Source organism: Mercenaria mercenaria, chromosome 5 (genome assembly GCF_021730395.1).
Source record: "Mercenaria mercenaria strain notata chromosome 5, MADL_Memer_1, whole genome shotgun sequence".
Classification (NCBI taxonomy): Eukaryota; Metazoa; Mollusca; class Bivalvia; order Venerida; family Veneridae; genus Mercenaria; species Mercenaria mercenaria.
In genome coordinates this window covers 57445743-57462255 of record NC_069365.1, presented here as the reverse complement: position 1 = coordinate 57462255, position 16513 = coordinate 57445743, and positions in this window count along the sequence as shown.

Below are 16513 nucleotides of genomic sequence, written 5' to 3'. Positions count from 1 at the left end.
TTCTTATCAATCAGGAGAATAATTGTTTTGTTTAATATGCCAGTGATCTAACTGAAATAAGTTGCAGCTAAAGTATGTTCCATTCCAAAGGTTTACCCCAACTTTGGTGTCACATGACAAAACTACGACACTTACCGGCAAAGTAAACATGGTTTGATAAACTAAAAAAAAAGTCACCCTCGAGAAATTTAACGATTTTTTTCTACTTTGCCAAATATCCAAATAAATGACAAATTTATATTTTCAACGGCAGTCTCCCATTGTAATTTCTTGTCGCCATTGGAGTTTGCTCTCTAAATTTGGAGTATTACGGGAAAATTCACGTGAATTTTATCGGGAGCGATTCAAGACTCATTTCGTTTATGAATGCATGAGTGAAATGAAATGTTGTACTTAAAAAAAAGCTATAACAATGAACACATTATTTAGATCTAACAAAAATGTAAATTGACTCACTTTTAACAAAGTTATATACACTCCAAAATTCTTCCAAGTCTTCAGTAGCTCTATCCAATCCTCGATGAGTAAATTGTAAACAAACAAGCTCTTTTAAACATCGGTGAAATTCAGGCATCAATCGCACCATGCCCTTGAAACGATGACTTGTTCAAAATAACATCATTTCCAAACGCATGGTTCAAAGATAAACTGTATTTTAGCATCCTTACTGAAGTATTTACAGTCCGCCACATGTCCAATTTCTTTCACAATGGTCAGTTTTGAACTTCAATAAACAATATTAACCGGCTGTGTATGCAAGAGAATTCTTTTTCTCCGAAAGAAACTTGTGATGTATTAGACAAATGACGTAATCTTGCTGTGGCCATATGCAGGTTTTTACGAGGCGCATAAGGGAAATATTACCTCTAGGTTAAAATACACAATCAGCTGATAGAAGATAGAAATCTTGACGTATCTATGTCACGCTAGAATTATACTCTACTGGTCCAGTGCCTAAATCCGGACAGTGCTTAATAATTCGGACACCTTTATAAAACTCTTTACAATCATAATTTTTTACTGGAAAGAACATGATCGACGCAGACAAATGCTTTGATGACCAGTTGCCAACAACAGTGCGTGAATGCACAGGTGCTAGACACATAATCTAATTTTTTACTTAATAGGCCTATATATGTATATACATTTATAGGCCTGTCAGTAAAATATTTGATTATGTGTCTAGCACCTTGCGTGAATGTAAGTATTTCCTGAGAAAATAACCTTCAAGTATCCGCACCGCTGAAAGTAAGAATTGTGTGTCATGGGGGCTGACGTCATACAGCGCACGCACGTTATTTGAGGTGCGGCGAGGTACTAATTTAATGAGAAAACAATTCTGCCTGTTTCAGACAACACTTTTTCTTAGTTGATCAAAACTAACGTAAAAACATGTTTTACAATTCTTTACTAGACCCTCAGTGTTTATTTAAGAAATTTAACCGATTTCTTTATGTAATAATTAATTCAATAGAGAAGAAAATGACAGCATTTTGCAGACAATGGAAGCAATTCATAAGATAAAACGGGCGCGGCGTCAAAAAGTATAATCTGCATGTGGATGAGAAAAGTTGTAAATATTAATTTTCGCTAAGACAGATTTTATTGCATATTATTTGGCAGTTACACATTAAATTAGAAACTAGTCCACATTATCACGTGATTAACAGGTAATAAAACTTCAATCGAACGGAGATGTCTGTATACATTAACAACATTGAATCAGACTGCTTTGGTTCGTACAAAGCTGTGTTAATTGTTATTTTTTGGTGCACAGATTCGTTGCATTTCATACCGAAATAGTGTCCGAATATTTAAGCACTCTGAAGGTTGATTTTGGCAGCTTTTACTGGCCCACTTCGAATGACGTTTTCTATTATGAAATCAGCAATATATGACTTTTTTGTTTTGCATAGAGATTTATAAAGAACCTAGAATAATACATTAGAAATGTGATGCAAGTGCAGTTTTCGGAATGCAAAGTTATCGTCATAAAACCACCCAAAGTGTCCGGATTTAGGCACTGGACCAGTACTGTACTTCTTGAAATATATATTTAAACAATGCTTAATTGTTTATCGTTTTATCAACCTATCTATTTTATTTCATGTCTTTTTTTAAATTTTGCTGTTTATATGGAAGCATCTCCTTTTTCTTTTAAGCTCGTGACTTACTCTTGATCCGATGGCTGCTAATTTAGATTTCTTTTAAAGCGAAATCGGACCGCGAACCCATTCTCTCTATTTATTTTTTATCAAATCTATCATTATTATTATACCAGATTTATATTTGACTTAAATAACTTGTATGAACAATCAAGAGAGCAGTCATAGAGCCTACTCGGAATTCGAAGTTATTTATAATGGCGATTCCAGAATTAAATTTATGGGGGCAGGGGCGGTGTCGGACGGCAACCGAATCTTTTAATGACGGGTGGTGGGTTCCATCGGAAAATCATAATTATGGGTGGTGGGGTCCATCCAAAAATCATAATTATGGTGGTGGTCCTCACAAAAACCGTCTTTATGGGTGATGGGTTAATTGTAAAAATGTATAAAATATGTGTGGGTGGGTGTTTGATCACCTCTTTTAATTAATTACGGACGTTTTCCTTTCTTTTTAACTATAAGTTGCTACTTCAATGAACGCAATTTTGACATTACCGATCTAAGAAATATTATCTTTTTTGATAAATTTCTGTTCATTAAGCATTTCTTCTTTTTTTTTTTTTTTTGTCTCGTTCCCTTTGAATTTGAAGTCTTGGTCATGCTTTTAGCGTCCTTAATTAATCGCTGAAAGTATGTCAGTCAACATTTCCTGACGTAATAGAATCATGTCACCGATTATGTACTGTATCTCGCACTTGTGCAGAAGTCAATAAAATCCGTGGAGACTGATTGATACCTCACTTTTCCCGCCTTTCATTCACACTCGTGTATTCTGTCTGGCACGTGACGCGTATAAATATTTTTTTGTTATGCCACGGACATAGTTTCAGAAATGAAATCGAGGCAGGCCAAAAGGAAAACATGCGTGAATTGGGTAAAAATCTTAGCATGAAGATCACTGTTCCCAAAGTTAGTCGATTTTTCCATGCACGCATAGATACTTAAAACAGGCGTACAGAATCCACGCGCAATTCCACACAAAATCGTATGTTAGTAAATAGTACCGATTTCATTATCCGCTGCCGACGTAAATATCATATCGTCATCATCTATATTAAGGACATACCTGACACAGGTATTTCAATACATTTGTGAAGCACTAGCCGATTCGGATTTGTTTACAAAAAATGCTAAGTCGCTAAGAAAACCCACATCAATATTCATTCACGTCTATAATTAGTTATGGGAAGTCACTAATGTCGCACACAATCATATTTGAAACGTTTTCTTTACTAATACGTGGTCTAACATGTATCTGAACTATTTAAACTGTTGCACACGCAGTTTGTCTATTTTTCTTTCGAATTGTTCGGTTAAATCGCTTATGCAAATCGCGAACATCAATTTCTTCTTTCTCAAAGCCAGCATCGTAAAAAGAAAACCTTTTTAAAACTTATTTTACGTTTAAGTAAAAAAAAAATTGACGTGCGAAATATTTCATATCTTTTCCGAAACATTACCTGTCTTTACTATTTCTTTCATAGTTAAACAGTATGTGGCCAGAAAAAATCACAAGTTGTTACTTTAGCGTTTAGCCATTTAAAGGCACTGACATCCAGATTTTTGCTTAAAGTTTGGTCAGATTTTGAATATATGAACACGAGGTTGTGTTGCTAATCTGTTTCAGAATGCCAAATTAAGAGATAAAAACATGCTCGAGTCGGGAATCGAACCCGGGCCGCCGCCGCGATAAAAATTTCCCTGGGGTCGTGACCAATACACCACGGAGGAATATTTAAATAAATATAAAGCTTTATGATTAAGGCAGTTTACCTCCAGTATCCCGTTATTTTGAATAAATCGCCAAAAAAAAAATCTTGTGTGTTTCTGTAACATAATCTGTCATTAACTATTAAAACTTTCATGAGAAATTTAGCAATGATTTTCTGATATCTATTTTTTTGTTGTCATACTTTCTGGGGATCAGTGCTTTTAAAACAAATTTAGTAAAACATATACTGCGTGCAATTATTTTGAAAACGGGCTAAATTTCCTTAACCCGCCGGCTTAGCTCAGTAGGAAGAGCGTTGGTCTACGGATCGCGGGATCCTCGGACGGGGCGTATGTTCTCCGTGACGATTTGATAAAAAGCATTGTTTCTGAAATCACTCGTCCTCCACCTCTAATAATTAATGTGTAGAAGTTGGCAGTTACTTGCGGAGAACAGGTACTGGTACAGAATCCAGGAACACTGGTTAAGCTAATTGCCCGCCGTTACATGACTGAAATACTTTTGAAAAACGACGTTAAACCCAAAGCAAAACAAACAAAAACAAATTTCCATAAATCATGTCCAAAGAAATTACAAGCCTTGTCGGCGTCAGGGAATGATACTAGTTTTAATGACTCAACACGATTCTTTCGAAACCATATTTCTGTAGAACCTGTGCTAGATCGATATATACATTTTCGTACATTGTTCGGCAGATGTTGAACACAACGTTAAGATGGAAACGAGAATAGTAACATAATGAAAATCCAGCTTAAATATACGTAAATATCGGGCCACCGTATGCAACTTAATGAATTTCTCCATAGAACCGGAAGCAGACGTTTCTTCTTCGTATTTTGGCGGGAAAACTGCATTGCCTTCCATGATGCTCCTTCGGAGATGACCGTGTGCTTATGGAAAATTACGTGTTGGCGTTATATTTTCGCGTCACCAGAAACGTTAAGTACTATGTTGAAACTTTCATGTAATTGTATTTAATTGTAAACAAAATGCACTACAACAAAATGAAAATGCATGCTTTAGAGCTCGAATTTTTATATTGTGCCTGTACGTCCATGTACGGAAGCCCTGACATACTCTGAAATGTCTGTATTTATAATATTTTTCATTCGAGTTTCAGTGACAGAAAAATTAATATAAGAATAATGCCAATGTGTTCTCAAAATAACGAGACGTTCGCACGCACATTTGTTTTGTTTTTTTAGAAATCACCTTGTTTTTTGTGTTTGTTTCTTTCTATTTTCTTATTTATTTGTTTTATTTATTTATTTATTTTTCATTTTGAGGTGGCCTGTCACGAATTCCCCCAAGAATTAACATAATGCAATAACAAACACAGTCTTTTCAAATATTAACTCGGGCATTTTAATTTTGAGTTAACCCCTTGTTTATTGCGCTACGGGCGCCGCCATATTGGAAAGTCGACGTAACGTTATATAGCATTACGGTCTATGGGGAAAAAAGAAAAATCCAAGATTATTTCTTTAATATATACTTTATTAAAAAAATGAAAAAAAGGTCTAGAGATATTGATGTATGGGATATAAATATGTTTTTTTGGACGATTTTACCGATACTGATAATTCAGAAACGAGGTAAACGTAATAGGTGGAACAGACTTTAGTTCATACTACATGTATTAAACTTACAAATGCCTTCTGAAAAGGACAATCAGATATATTGAAATATAGTTACCCGTTGATCCTTTATTCTGCAACATTCTTAACGATTAATATAGTTCTAGTTATTACATCTCACTTTTATTGCTGAAGAAAAAACTCCCATATCAAAAATATGAGATATTCTTCCAATTTTATATGTTTTAAAGGCTTTAGAAAAAATAGTGTAAAAGCGTTAACAGTTTTCACTATCTGAGGTATGATTTTTGCAGCAACCAAGTAACGATGTACATGCCTAAAATATATTTAAACTATATGATTGCTTTTTAACGGTTTCGTGATTACTTTGTGAATTGCGCGCATTTTATTTTGTCAATACAATGAAAAATATTACATTGCTTTGCATGATATGGTGACACTGTCAGCATTCGGAGAAATACTGACGCTTCGGCTCTGCCTTGACTCTGAATCAGTTGACTGCAGTGACCTCATGATGACAGGTTTTACTTCCCACCCATAGTAATGCAACATTTATATACGTACAGATTTCTCTTTGCTTAGGTTTCTTGATTAAATTTGACATGCAGTCGAACTTCCATACGCTTTCCAAGTCCTTTTGCTGCCCTTTATGATTTACTGAAAATTTAAGGTTGTTGAAAACAGATATCGGATGATTTTTCAATCTATAGTACGATCTACACTCAGAATCTGTTCTTCTCTAACATATTGCATCAGTTACTATTTATAAATGATATATTTTCGCTTGTAATAATTTGTTGGCAGCGTAGTATTGTTTACAATAAACCTCAATTAGTATAAAGAAGTCAAATCATGAAAAAAATCAGAAAACCGTCTATATTTTAATGTTATTTTTTGAAACATTCAGGTAATTTTTGAGAATCTTAACCTGAAAATATTAACATTTATGTTGAGCGTGCAGGTAATTCACTGTAATTAACGGATATTTAATTGTAGATAAATGCCTTAATAAATAAATCAAATGGGGCAATTATTGCATAGCTGAAACGTTTATGTTGAAGTAAGAACTTAATAGACATACCTTGGTTTTAAAAAGAACCAATTACCCAACATAAATATGAAGAGTGACTATAACATAAGTAAAATGCAACATTAATTTGGTATAATGCTGTATGATTTAAGTACAAACAGTCGCTTGCAAGAACAAAATAATTTTCCTTTTTTATGTCCATTACAAATATGTCAATAAGTTAAACCGTCCATCGGTTTCTATAGCATGTTATTTAAACAAAATCAAGGATTTAAAATCTAACATGATAAGCTGACAATCTCATTAAGGAGACTCAAATGCTACATTTTATTTTATGCTAACTGATTATCAGTGAGATATTTCTGTATATCACTCACAGTGCTGAACGTCTTTCTTTGTTTTTCAGGAAAAATTATCTCCCTTCAAATATATTCTTTAATTACCTCCCTTTGTTGCCTTTATAATTACTGGTACCTTGTGGTAATCCTTATTTCAAGCCATACACGAGTCATGTACAGATAAACTAACTTATCTGAAGAAGCTTTCGTGTGTACGGGCTCTCCGTAAGGATTTAATTTACCCAACATACAAAACTTTTTCACCTATATAAGAATACAGTTTGGCAACAAATGGAGGTTTTAAGATCGGTCGTAGAAATCTAGCGGTGTGCCGTAACCATGGAAACGGCTACAGAAGCTGATAAACGCGGAAACTAAAAAACGTTCTTGTCATATTTCAAAAAGCAATGGTATTAGAAACCTGATTTTTTCATATTTTTATTAAGTTATGAATACCTATTGTTTGCAGTGATTATATTTTTAATATCTTACTAAGTTTCTTAATTGTCGCCAGCACGTGCAATTTTAGTTATTGACACGTGCATTCAGTTGTGAACCAACAAGGTACCTCTTTTAATCAGAAAATATTTTCTGGACTTAATTACAACTATGGCTGATTTTTGGCTTGAAAATGTTATATAATACGCATGCAATTAAAATTCTAAAAATTTTGATACGTCAGTTTAACACCATTTCATATATCAATGCAGCGGATTGCAGTTGCATGCCATATACGTTATTCATTTGCTTCCTTTTTCAATACACATGGACAATGAAGTTAGGGAAAAACTCGTTGAATCTCGGCTTGGAGTATTTAACATATATAATATGAAAAACAATGATTATCAAATTAATTGTTGGAAAACGTGTGAATAAATTATGTTGTTTTTTGTTACATTGTTACCTGTCTGTATTGTAACAAATACACTTAACATATAATGCATGCATAAAATTGTTCTCTTTTTTTGTTGATATTTTTATTATTACTGTTACGAATTCAAGCTTTTTAGATTTCATACCTTCTATCACTTTAATAATTAATCATATAACCGGACTTCTCTCCATAATTTTGTACAATAATGGGAGTTAACTAGGCCTAGAGTAAAGACTTCCAGTGTGTGTAAAACGGTTCTGCCAAGGTGATGCTAACGTACATGCTTATATGGAAACCTGGAACGCCATGTTATTTGTCAGTTGCTAAATATCAGATAACAATGCTAAATGCCAAACACCTTATTCAAAATGTTTTGAAAACGAAATGACATTTATTAAGTACTATGGAAGGCTATGGAAAGCCGGTGTGCCATGCTAATTGCCAAATGCTAAATGGCAAACTGTTATTGCAAAATGCTATTTGCTATATGCCTAATGTCAAATATTGCCTATGAAATGGTATATTTGTAATTGTCAAACAATAAATGATAATTGTTAATTGCAAATACGAAACAATAAATGCCAAATGCGTATTTTTAAGTGCTTATTCAGATAATAAGCTGAATATATAAGTGTATAAATGCATCCTGTAAATAGTCATTGGCCTTTGTAACATAACTTTGTCTCTATTAAAACATTTCTTAATATTTTAGAAGTGTCGATCATGTCATCTCATAACACTAAGAACATGTTATTTCTTCAAATCAGGCTGGTAGAACTTCATATCTTTTCACGTGATTAAAAGTAACATTCATTAGTGTAAGGGATACAGATTATTAACTTACAAAGTTAAAGCTATTTGTCAGTTGGCAATAATTATAGGCATTTAGCACAAAGGATAAGGCGTATGGCATTTGATATGTATTGAAGGTCAATGCGCCATGAATACAGCCAAATGTTAAAAAAATGACAATTATTTAATGCAAAATGCCAATAACGTTATGCTAAACCCCAAATACTTAATACTAAATGCCAATCACTTAATGCAAAATGTCAAATACTTTATATAAAATGCAGCATACCAAATGCGACATGCCTATGGAAGGTCAATGCGCAATGGTAACAGCAAAATGTTAATGCAAAATGAAAAATGCTATTTACGAACTGCTAAACTTCAAATATTGGCTTTCGAACGGTAATCGTCAATGATAAATGCTTTTTTGATAAAACAACAAATGTCAAAATGCTCACTGCTAAGTTTCCATTAAAATAAAGTGCTGAATATATCAGTTATATAATCATTGCCCTTCGTTGCATAACTGTTTTCTCTGTTACATATCTTAGTCTATTACATGATAAACATTTTACAGCAAAATGTTTCGGTTCCATGTCCCTGTAACATCTACAACGTTATTGCTTTAAATTAGACAGGCAGCACATTTTTTTCAAATGAGTAAAAGTTACATACATTAGTTGAAGAGATAAAGATCAAGAAGATTGATAATTTGAGAATTACCATTTATCATTTGACAAAAAGAATTTGTTTTTATCTTCTTGTTCTCGTTCGCAACTACATTGTCAGACCAGTAGCCTTGACGAAATTTCTGGTTTGCCGCAGATCCTCAATGCCCCCATACAGTTTCTGGTGCATTGAGGTATCTATCGGCCAAGTCGCAGCTCGCTCATAGTCATGCTTTTCTACATCTCAGAAGTATATGCTCCGCAGTCTGATCTTCCTCACCACATGAACAAGTTGGCGATGGTGCCAGTCGGTATTTCTTGTAAATGTGAGCATTGAACTTGATGTGCCCCGAGCGAAGCCTGACCAACATCACTTGTTCAAGGAGATGAAAAGCATCTTTTTCTATCCTTGGTCTCGTCAGTGCCTTGATGATGGTGACAATCTTCTTGTAACTCTCAGGTTTTGTTGGTTGTTCTGACTGAGCTTCTAGCTTAGCCAGTTGGTCTGCCTCTTCATTGGCTGCAAGTCCACAATGGATGTAATCCACTGAAGTGCTGCTTTGCAGGTTTTACTCAGGCTTTGCTTTCTCCTGGCTAGTGTGGAGCTTTATTGTTGATAAGAACTTCCATAACAGACAGTGCATATGTGAGAAAGACGACTGAGGAGCTTTCTTCTGCCGAGTCTTCAACCATTCGGACGGCCTTCATGAGTACTTCATTCTCTGCCTTGTAATTGCTGCACTGTTTTCCTGTGACTGCATGTAGAGTTTTTATGACATTTAGCGTTTTGTATACGGCATTTAGTATTTTGTATGTAGCATGTAGCATTAAGTATGTGACATTAACCTTAAGCTATTGACATTTAGCATTAACAACTTCTTATTTAGCATGTAAGATGATGTTAGATGATCTGTTTTTGCAATTCAAAATGTAGTTCCATGTTGTTGATGAGATCTTGTATATGAGTCAGATACGGATGTGACAGTTATTGCTTTGGCTTAGCTGTATTGCTTATTGTATTGAGAAAAGATCTAGATCACTTTCACTGTGAATTTCCATGTCTACATGTATACGGGTTATCGCTAAACGACAAATTTCATGGGAGTATTTTCAGAAGGTGATGTTTTTCAGACAGATAATGTTTCTTTGATATATGTAACCTAACATCTCAATATATGTATTTTTCATTTTTGGTGAGAAGACATGTCATATTTAATGGCTATATGTGTGTTTTTATATCATTAAAACGCTGTAAAGCATTGAAAATGAGGTCTCAAGATTTAATTGTTTATATGAAACAAATGAAGAATGTAACTTTGTACCATTTCGGTATAAGCAAATTGATTCTAATATAGCGTGCATATTGATAAGTACCGGAACAGTCGTATAAAATTGCAATAAAAAATAAATCCTAGCACTGAGACGTCTAGGATTTATTCAAGTTGCTCAATTTGAGTAAGGGGTAGTGCGTGGGGGTGGGGGGATCAGGGGTTTGGCCATCCGCAGTTATTCATTAACACTTGAAATTCGTCCTTAAACATAGTCCTATACTTACGTTCTGTTTGCTTTTTAAAACGAGATTATGGTATGTGTATGTTTTTCAATGTTTAGAATGTAAGTCATCATAGCAAAACGATCATTTGGATTTCATTTTGTTTTTCAATTTGTCAATTTGTCAATGAACTATAAAGTGTTTTGTATATAAAATAACTAGAAAAAAGGAACTTATTGAAGCAACGGAGCCGGAATGAAAATGTATAAAGATAACATTGCAAGCTGTCACTTTAACATATGTATTTTTTCTTTGTAACCGCATGCAGAGGATGTATATTGCTACTACAAAAGTGCATGAAAGAAATACAGACATACTCTTTCAAAAACGTCGTATTTTCCTTATATTTTTCAATCCGGTCTACATACAAAATATATAGTACTTGGTAACATATCGATGATGTTGATATCTCCGGAAAGTGTATTGCATAATACGAGATTTCAACAGAGTAACAATAACTGACCCACCCCGAAAATAAGAAATACGCAACACATTATTATTTTTTCGCAAATTTCATCGTACATTCTTTCTATATGTACATTAGCATCATTTTAGTAGAACCGCTCTACACACACTGGAAGCCTTTACTATAGGCCTAGTTTACTCTCATAATGGTTCCGCTGAATTATGGAGAAAAGTCCGGTAATATTATTAGTTATTAAAGTAATAGAAGTATCAAATCTAAAATACTTGATTTCGTAACAGTAATAGTAAAAATATCAACGAAAAAGGGAACAATTTTATGCTTGGATTATAATATGTTAAGTGTATCTATACAATACTGACAGCTAACAAAAGGCAATATCTAATAAATATTCCAAGCCGATACTTAACGCATTATTAATTAACTTCATAGTCCATATTTATTGAAAAAGGAAGCGAATTAATAGCCTATATGGAATGCAATCCGCTGCATTATTATATAAAATTCTGTTAAACTGACGTATCAAATTGTTTAGAATTTTAATTGCATGCGTATTATACAACATTTTCAAGCCAAAAATCAGCAATAGTTGTAATTAAGTCCAGAAAATATTTTCTGATTAAAAAAAGACACCTTGTTAGTTTATAATTGAATGCATGTGCTTATTACTAAAACTGCACGTGCTGACGACAATTAAGAAATTAAATAAGATATTTAGAATATAATCACTGCAAACAATAGGTATTCATAACTTAATGAGAATTTGAAAAAAAAAATCAAGTTTCTAATGCTACTACTTTTTGAAATATGACAAAAGAAAGTTTTTTGAGTTTCCACGATTACCAGCTTCTGTAGCCGTTTCCATGGTTACGGCACACCGCTAGATTTCTACGACCGATCTTAAAAGTCAGTTCTTACTTTACTTAATTGTTTTAACATAGTAAAAAAGTTTTGTATGATGGGTAAATTAAGTACGGCATATATTTTGAAAGATTCCTCGTATAAACTATACTAAAGCTTTTAAAAGAAATTATAGTAATGCTCTAGAAATGTTACCTTGGTTGTGAATGCATGCGTGTGCTTCCTCCGCTTTTCATCTATTAAGAGCTCTACTATCGTTTGGAATATTTTACTGGCGGCAACACATTTAGTTGGTTGTTGTCTTAGTTAATTATCAGAAGACATCAACTCAACCTTACGTAATATGCCTGCATTTTCGTCGAAGTACTTTCCCAGACAGTTGTCAGTTGTGTTCATCCCCGCGACATATTTTGGTATGCAGCTCCTAGATCAATACTTCCAAGCAATTTCTATTGAATTCATGATAATATTTAATTCTACAGCTTGACCCAGGCCTTTCGATTATTCCTCGGTTGTTTACGTTTTTCGTGTTGTGTTTTAATCTGACTTTAGGCATGTGTGGGAACATATACGTGGCGTCGATGTTTGTTCCCAATGGACTATGTACATCTTCAATACCAGTCAGTTACATTGATTGATAAATTTAATATACGATGTTCTTAATTATAGTTTAAGTTGACTCTATTCTACTGTCTTCATTGAATCTTTAAAAACATCAAGTTATTTCGAAAGGTTCTTTCAATTTGGTATCTTAAATACAACATACTCGGTGCTTAACTGTATTGAGGCTCTAAAAAAAGATTTTGATCCAATAGAGGTGGTTCGTTAAAGATGCTTACCTATATCCGAGGTAACGTCCAGCGGTATCTCTTATATACATCTACCATAGAAAATAAGGAAACTGATATTCTTCTTTTGTCTCAAGTCGAAGATATTGACTTTAAAGCTATCTCAAACATGAAATTATATCAACTGTGGGAATGAACGGTCAAACTGACAAACTGAAACAAAATGAAAATAGATTTTTATGCTTTTCAAAGGTTTTGTATTAAAGATTTAAACAGCTAGTGCAAATATATCAAATAAAAAGAAATAAATTATATAAAAAAAAATAACATTTTATTGTAATGTTGACAAAGAATTATGTCAACGATTAATAAATGACTTCATACATAACTGTTATCTTTTTGTACATACCACACATTCCGTAATTTTCAAACAACGAACATGTTGCAATGAATATTCAAGCAGTGCAGCCAACCAATTCATGTAACATACAGAAACTTGAAATACTTTCATTCATATAAATCTGTTTGAAACATACCATATGAGCTAACTTAAACAATGAATGACAATACCAGATAAAATTGAAAAGGATTCAAGAGTTTCATCATTAAATGCCTTAATCATCAGATACGTACTTCTCACTATCACGTCATTCCGAATGGCATACCGCCTTGCTGGCGGCCAAAGAAACCACTACATACAATATCTTAATAATATTCGTTTCTACTTTATGTTTGTCTGTAGGTTATGTTAAATATTTTAATGAAAGAAGAACAACCTAAGTCTTCACGCCTAATTTATTTATGTCATTTAAATATGTCTAAATAGTTTTCAAGGTTACTACAATTGGTGCAATGTTCCAATTTTGAGACAGTATGCAAGCATGCAAAACAAGCTGATGACTTTCGTCATATGAGTGTAAATCAAATGTTAACAATGATATAACTCTCTGATACTTAGAACATGATTCAAAATTTTGATATTCTTAATACCTAATTAAAGGAACGGACAGAAAAATTCAATTGTTTATATTTGCGAGTTATTCAGTACAATTAGGAATGGTCAGTAAGTTGTCTGCAAAACGTAAATAATTGTAATCCGTTACTATTGATGAAAACTAGTTTATTTAACAATTGATGGGTAACGTTAAACATAAATGAATTACAGTGACGCAATATATGTAAATGCATAAATTAGTATATCCCGTACCTATATTACGGAAATTCTTTTATATACTAAGAATGTTTGAAAGGCCTTTAATGTTCCCTCGGTGCACATGTTAAAAATCCAAATTAGATATTTTGTATGCAAACACATAGATTTTTAGAGAAAATCGAACTTTTGTTATTCAACTTTGTTGATTGAAATGCAAGAAAATTGTGCTTTGACCTCAAAGATGCAGAGCCGAAGTAGAAGTTCACATGCAATTTCTGTCTCATTTAGTAATGGTTATGTAGTCGATTTGTTTTTCTGTACTTTACTATGAGCATATGTAGCCTAATGTTACTTAATTGGTAACACATCAGATTGACATGAATTACTTCAAATGAAAATAAAAGAAAATCATGCACTGATTTTATGATCATGTATACATGTAAGGCGATATAAGTCTAGATCGTGTTATTAATTATTCAACACTGAGTCTTGACGTGTTGCTAAAAGTCCATACGTAAATAGAAGGTTTTCATCTTCTACACCACTGACCCTATTTGATATATATCTTATGTTATTTAATATCAGACATGATGATAAAGCGTCCACGTCAATTTCATCTTATCATTATGTATATATCGTAAATGTATAAATAGGAAAACATTTGGTTTTCCATCATGAAACAAGACCTTTCTGATCTTTAAACCTGTACGCACGTCAAAAATTGCTAGTACAGGAATCAATTTAATGAAACGTATGTCACCAAGGGTCGTCAGTATGTACAAACGTATACACTGCAATTTATCTTACATCTGTGAACACTATCACTCGAGGAAATCTCTAAAATACACAAATTCTGGGGTCTTTGAATATTTTCATTTGGCTTCACATTTGCCTGATATAAAGAATATATAAAGAAAATTAAGAAACATACAAAATCTCACGCGGGTAACACCGTAAATGTGTGAGTATGCGGTATACGTCCAGAAAAGCCTTTTAAGTTCCTATCGGATTTTCTGGACTGGACAATACAATCACGCAAACTACTATTATATTTCATATGTAGAGTTAACATAATAAAGTTCCCCTTTGATCAAGATCAAAATCGTAAATAAAATAAATTTGAAACAGGGAATGACAGAAACAAATATAGAAAATGTAATGCAGTCGTTGAATTTCTGTAAAAAGTGCTAAAATAGATTATGTCTGAGAGGCAAATACGAGTTTGCAATTACCCGGATATTGTTGTTTTCAGACTGATAATTGGAAATGTCTACATTGATAACCAAAATGACATTGCAGTGTTACAGCAATTTACTCATGGTAAGGTGATGAAAGTTGTAAATACAGGAAATATAGCTGTAACTGTGTTATTTCTTCGTCCTTATAAGTTCCCGGAAAGGAAATGGGAAGAGCAAATACAACGTATTAAACCTTACATTTAGTCATAAAGCTACGTAATAGCATAGAAAATAAGACCAAGAATTGTACAAATACAGGAACGTTCTGTGATGGAATTCATAAGTTGCACATGTCTTACAATGGCTTGTCAAAACAGCTATCTGATAACTACAATTTATATGAAACATTCAAAACAAAATTCACTTGCAGATAATTTTATGACGCCAGTAAGTATTTAAACATTTAAGAATCGTGCAAATAAGTCAGCCAGTCTCATCACCTTGCTAATTTCTGATTTGTTTTCTATGCTTCAAATTAAAGACTGAAGTACGTATTTCACGCACAGACAATAATTATCAACACTTCAAATCAAAAAACTTTTACAATAATTAAGTGTATAAAGTGTTTTTTCCTTGCATCAAATCAGATTCTTCAATTAAAGCAGCTTCTTTTTATAAATAACACTAACTTGAAATATTTCGTGGTCTTCCTGTAAGTCTATAACCTCGAAAAAGCAGTCATTCATTGAATTTTTCAAAAGGTGCGTTGTTCTTGAAAGTCTTTATTTATGGCGCAGCAGTTATGTCTGCAAACGGCGCGATCTATGGAGATAACTTTAGAAATTTTCAATTTTCTAATTATCTGAATATTAGAAATTATACAACACTGCAAGAACACGACTATATATGGCATCAACATTTTTACAAAACTTGAAGAAAAAGTATATTAATTTTGCTCGGACGTTCTATCTTGTATGTCTGTATATCACCTACTTCCATCAGTTTGAAAGAAAGTTTGTGTTTCCCAAATGCAAACAAGGGAATTAAAGCGAAGATCGACCAATGTCAGTGTACTGAGCGTGCCAGATAAAATTTGATTTGTTACTATATTTCAATGGAATTACATTTTCATAATATCCATGTAAATCAAACGTTTCCAAATTAATAACAATTGTCAGAATAACAACAAATATCAAGAAGAGTATTTTAACCTGTTCACGTTAATGCCTTTTACATCTGCTTAGCATTACGTTTTGTATCTGCAAACTATTTGGCCTACATCTTTCTTACGCACTTGAATAGAGGTCTAGCATACTCTATAAGCATGCGCAACATTTCACTAGCAATTTTTATAGCC